Below are 5,982 nucleotides of genomic sequence, written 5' to 3'. Positions count from 1 at the left end.
ATACATGGGTGTCACTGGATTTCTTTCTCTAGTTAACCAGGCCTAATACAGTGGAAAAAAGAAAAGATTACATATTTACTAGTACCTGTGACTTTATGGCGAATTGGGTTAAGTGTTAGGCTGCTAAAAGCAAGGCTGGTGGGTTAAACCCACCAATGGTTCTATAGCAGTGGTTCTCAACCTTCCTAATGTCGCGACCCTTTAATACAGTGGCTCATGTTGTGGTGACCCTGTATGTGAGCATATCTGCATGTGGGCAGACCCACCTGGAGATGGATAGAGGAGCAGTGTATGAGGAATATGGTCTTAGGCGACCCCTGTGAAAGAGTCATTTGACCCCCCAAAAGGGTCGTGACCCCCAAGTTGAGAACCACTGTATAGGATACAAATGAGGCTGTCACTCCTCCAGAGAGTTAGTCTCTGAAACCTTAAGAGCAGCTCTACCCTGTCCTGCGGAGGAGCTGTGAACCAGCACAGACTTGACGGCAGTGCTCTCTAGTAGTATGGCTTCACATCGACTTGACTCTAATTATTGATTTCTATAAATGTGGCCATTTGGTCACTTACCACGTGCCACACACAGTTTGGCTTGGGAGTTGGTGGTGGAAGATTAATAAACAGTTCCTTTTTCTTATCTGTTAGAAAAATAGAGAAATAAGACCATAGAATCAACATAACCCCAACAACCAAATCTATTGTCATTGCTTTGATTAGATTCTGACCCCTTGGTGAGCCCTGGGTGTCAAAATAGAAGTGTGTACTACAGCATATTTGCAGCTGTGACCTTTCAGAAGCAGATTGCTAGTGCTTTCGGCCAAGGCATCTCTGAACGGGTTTGAAGTAACCTGTTTATATAAACTTAACTGTTTATATACCTAGGGACTCCCAAATCAGCATGTTGCTTTTTGTTAGGTGCAACTGAGTTGACACCCTGCAGTAGGGCGTACTATATACTTATCTTCATAGAAGCAGATTGCCAGTGTTTGCTCCTGTGGAGTGGCTGGGTAGGTTGAACACCTGAACCTTTGGTTAGCCAAATGCTTAACCTTTGCTGCACCAGGGTTTCTTAGAGTTGGCATGCAGGGGGCCAAACATCACTCTCATTCTTGATAAAACTGATGTTTTTGGTTATGATTTTCTTTATATAAAATTTGGGTTATGGGGGGAAAGGAAGTGGTGTTAACAAACCCAGGGACAAGGGAACAACAAGTGATCCAAATCGGTGGTGAGGAGGGTGTAGGAGGCCTGGTAGGGCGTGATCAAGGGTAATGTAACCAAGAGGAATTGCTGAAACCCAGGTGGGGACTGAGCATGATAGTGGGACAGGAGGAAAGTCAAAGGAAATAGAAGAAAGAGCTGGGAAGCAAAGGGCATTTATAGAGGTCTAGATAAAGGCATGTACATATGCAAATATATTTATGTATTAGGATGGGGAAATAGATCTATGTGTATATATTTATAGGTTTGTTATTAAGGTAGCAGAAGGACATTGGGCCTCCACTCAAGTACTCCCTCAATGCAAGAATATTTTCTTCTATTAAATTGGCATTCTATGATGCTCACCTTCCCGACACAACTGCTGAAGACAAAGCGGGTGAATAATCAAATGTGGTGAAGAAAGCTGATGGTGCCCAGCTATCAAAAGATATAGTGTCTGGGGTCTTAAAGGCTTGAAGGTAAACAAGCGGCCATCTAGCTCAGAACCAACAAAGCCCACATGGAAGAAGTACACCAGCCTGCGTGATCACCGGGTGTCAAAGAGATCAGTTATCAGGCATCGTCAGAACAAAAAATCATATCAGTGTGAATGAGAGGGGGAGTGAAGAGTTTAGACCCAAAGCCCATTTGTAGGCCACTGGACCCCTTACAGAAGGGTCTCGGGAGGAGATGAGCCAGTCAGTGTGTGATGTAGCAATGATGAAACATACAACTTTACTTTAGTTTCTAAATGCTTCCTTCCCCGCCCCCACAGCCCTATCATGATCCCAATTCTACCTTACAAATCTGGCTAGACCAGAGGATGTACACTGGTACAGATAGGAACTGGAAACACAGGGAATCCAGGGCAGAAGATCCCTTCAGGACCAGTGGTGCGAGTGGAGATACTGGGAGGGTGGAGGAAGGGTGGGTTGGAAAGGGGGAACCGATTACAAGGATCAACATGTAACCTCCTCCCTGGGGGACAGACAACAGAAAAGTGTGTGAAGGGAGATGTCGGACAGTGCAAGATATGACAAAATAATAATTTATAAATTATCAAGGGTTCATGAGGGAGGGGTAAGAGGAGAGGGAGGGGAAAAAATGAGGAGCTGATGCCAGGGGCTTAGGTGGAGAGTAAATGTTTTGAGAATGATGAGGGCAATGAATGTACAAATGTGCTTTACACAATTGATGTATGTATGGATTGTGATAAGAGTTGTATGAGCCCCCAATAAATCAATATTAAAAAAATAAAATAAAATTTGGGTTAGACAAATCTACAGAGACAGTAACTAAATGAAGGGTTGTGGGAAGATGGGGAGGTAATGATGGCTACTTGGAATCAGTCTATAACCCCCTCCCAGGGGGATGAATAATGGAAAAGTAGATGAGGGGTGATGGAGGACGATGTAAGATATGAAAATAATCATCTATAACTTATCAAGGGTTTGTGAGGGAGGGCAGGCGGAGAGGGAGGGGGAAGAAATGGGGAGCTAATATCAGGGGCTCAAGTGGGAAGAGAAGCTTTGAAAAGAATGATGGCAGCATATGTGTAAATGCGCTGACATACTGGAGGAATGTATGGATTGTGATAAGAGATGTATGAGCCCCCAATAAAAGTAAGATAAAAAAAAGATGCCAAAGGCAAACACTTATTTTAGAAGTTTGCATAGTTGGTCATCTAAGGTACAATTAGTATGAAGTGTAATAAAAATAAATTTAATATAGAAATCCCCCCCAAAAAAGAAAAATTGTTCTAAAATTGATTGTGGTGATGAACGCACAACTTTTTAATTTATTTAAGTCACTGAATGGTATGGTACGTGAATTACATGTTAATAAATCTGACTTAAAAGTTCATGGGAAAATTCCATTATCTTTTCATTTTTCTCTGAACCATCTGAAGCCCCATCATATTCTTGGGTAAGCAGAACTCTTAGGATTGAACCTTAGGTTTAGCCACGCCCATCTGGTCACAGAAAGCACTGAATCAACACCCCCCCCATCCCCCACCCCCCCACCCCACCCCCGGCCTTCCCCATCTGCAAGCTGACCTTGTACAGCTCAATGAGGAACCGTTGCTGGCGGCTTGGATCCAAGAAGAAGGCAAAGAGACAGGGACCAAACTTTTTATTCCCCAGCTCACTTACACATCAGGAATGTCTGTTACACATGGAAGAAAACATCAGGGTTGAAGAAGAGTTTCCCCAGTCATCAGTCAGGAATTTTATTTTCATTCATTCCTACAACCAAACAGTCCATGTGCTCCTACAACCAAACAGTCCATGTGCTGCTGCAACCATTTTTGAGTGATCTTCAGTAAAACTCTCTTTGCATGTGATATCAATGATATTGTTCTGTAACTTGAGCATTCTGTTGGGTCGCCTTTCTTTGGAATGGGTAACACATATAGATCTATTCCAGATAGTTGGCCAACTAGCTCTCTTCCAAATTTCCTGGCACAGATGGCGGAGTGCTTCATCAGCTTTGGGAAGCATCTCAATTGGCATTCCAGCAATTCCTGGAGCCTTGTTTTTTTTGTTAATGCAGTCATTAGGGCTTGGACTTCTTCCTGCAGTGACATGGTTTCTTCTTCCTATGTTACCTTCTGAAATAGCGGAAGGTCGACTAGTTCTTTTTGATACAGTGACTGTGAATTCTTTCCATTTTCTTTTGATGCTTCCTGCATCATTCAACATTTTGCCCATAGAATCTTTCCGTACTGTAACTTGATCTTGATTTTTTTCTTTAGTTCTTTTAGTTTAAGAGATACTCATGCGTTCTTCATTTTTGGTTTTCAAACTCTAGGTCTTTGCATGTTCCATTATAATATTTTGTCTTCTTGAGCTGCCCTTTGAAATGTTCTGTTGAGCTCTTTGACTTCATCATCTCTTCCATTTGACTTAGCTACTCTGTTATCAAGTTTCAGAATCTCTTCTGACATCCCTTTGGTCTTTCATTTCTTCCTGTCTGTGTAATGGCTTTTTGCTTTCTTCGTGAATGATGTCCTTGATGTTCTTGATGTTCTCTCACAGCTCATCAGGTCTTTTGTGATTAGTGTTTAATGCATCAAATCTGTTCTTGGGATGTGCTCAAAATCCAGATGGGATATTCTCAAAGTTGCATTTGGTGGCAGTGGGTTTGGTTTTTTAATAGGAAGTTTCTTGGTACTCCCTGAAGGTTTGCACCCAAGGTGAGGGTCTCCTTAACCTTACCCTGGCTCCAGTCCTGGTTTAAAAATAAATTTGTAGACAAATACATAAGCAATGCTTTATTACGTGAACAATTACTAAATAAGTACTTAGTTGAGGGAATGGGTGATACAATGGGAAGTACCTGGGTAGGTAATTTGAAGGGCTCCACAATGGGAGATCTAAGCTTAGAATGAAAAGTGAAGGAAGAGCCCACCATGGACTGTTTGGGGACATTTTAATGAAAAGATCTCAAGGTAGAAATGAGCCTGGGGTTTTCAAGAAACATACACTGAAAAGGGTAAGCTTCAGGGTCAAGAACAAGGTAGGGGGGTAATATTCGGCAAGGACAAGGTAGGGGAGTAATACTAGATTCGGAAAGAGTGTCAAGAAGCATTAAAATGTTAGGCTTTTTGTCAGCAGGGCAAGGGAGCAGTCGAAGGATTTTCAGCAGTAGAACAACATGATCTCATTGATCATCTGACTCACTCTCTCCAGCTGTTGTGGCAAGGATAACTTACAGGTGTGTGGGCAGGGGAAACATTGAATCAGGGAGACATACTAGTGTCGCTGGGGTGATAACAGCAAAGCTAGAGAAAGGGGACGGGGGAAGCCCCCGAAATATCTTAGAGCTAGAGGTGACAGGGCTAGATAAATTAATACAGAGGATGGAGAAAAGCGAGGCATCAGAAGTGATTTCAGGTGTCTTTGCTAAAGTCATTCTGTGGTGGTGGTGTGATCATGGAGATAAAGAAGATGACATGTAACCAAGTTTTCAATTTGGGGGATGTTTGGCTTGAGATGCCTGTTGGGCAGGCTGAGTAAGCAACTAGTATGCATTAACTGAGGGGGGAGGACAGGGCTAAAGAGATGACATTTTGGGGGCGGTAGTCTCCTGATTGAATTTACAACATGGTGACAGAGAAATAACCGGGGAGAGAGCCGAGTGGAGATGGTTAGGAGGCTCTCCCGATAGCCTAGGGAACAGCTGTTGAAATGGCGAGCTGAGGATGGGGAGGGAAAAGCATAGGTTCTAGAAGACAAGAGATGGGCCCCGGGCAGTGGATGGTCAACTGCATTCAGAGCCAACCTAGACTTCTGAGAAGTCTAGAAAAACGTCAAGATGGAGAAGTGAACGGGCCTTGAGGGCATGCCCATCTCGGGTGAGCTGACAAAGGCCATCTTTGCTGTGGAGAGGCCAAAAATCCCTGTCACGGAGTGGGTCGCAGAGAGCATGCAAAGTAATGATATCAAGGCAGTTTGTCATTATGGCCACTTTATCGTACTTAATGATTGCATTTTTATTCATTTCAGGTTTTAGAAGATTATCTCATCCAAAGTCTAAGCCAGTAGGATTTGGTTACAGGGACGTTGAAGCATAGAGATTCGGCGTACTCCTTTTCAAATCGTGCAACGCAACGCTTCATTCAGGGTGTAGCGCTCGATTTAAAAAATCTTCCACGCGGCCACCTCCCTGGTAAAGGGTAAAATGAGCCGGTCTGTTTGGGGTAGTCTAAGGCCAAAGAGGGTTTCTCCGCGGGCCAGCAAGGCCCCGCCCCTTTTCCGCAACCTGGGCCCTCGCGGCGTCCAG

Source organism: Echinops telfairi, unplaced genomic scaffold (genome assembly GCF_000313985.2).
Source record: "Echinops telfairi isolate 266 unplaced genomic scaffold, ASM31398v2 ScPeMD7_7439;HRSCAF=8477, whole genome shotgun sequence".
Classification (NCBI taxonomy): Eukaryota; Metazoa; Chordata; class Mammalia; order Afrosoricida; family Tenrecidae; genus Echinops; species Echinops telfairi.
The sequence above is the reverse complement of the archived record's forward strand: the minus strand, read 5'-3'. Positions refer to the sequence as shown.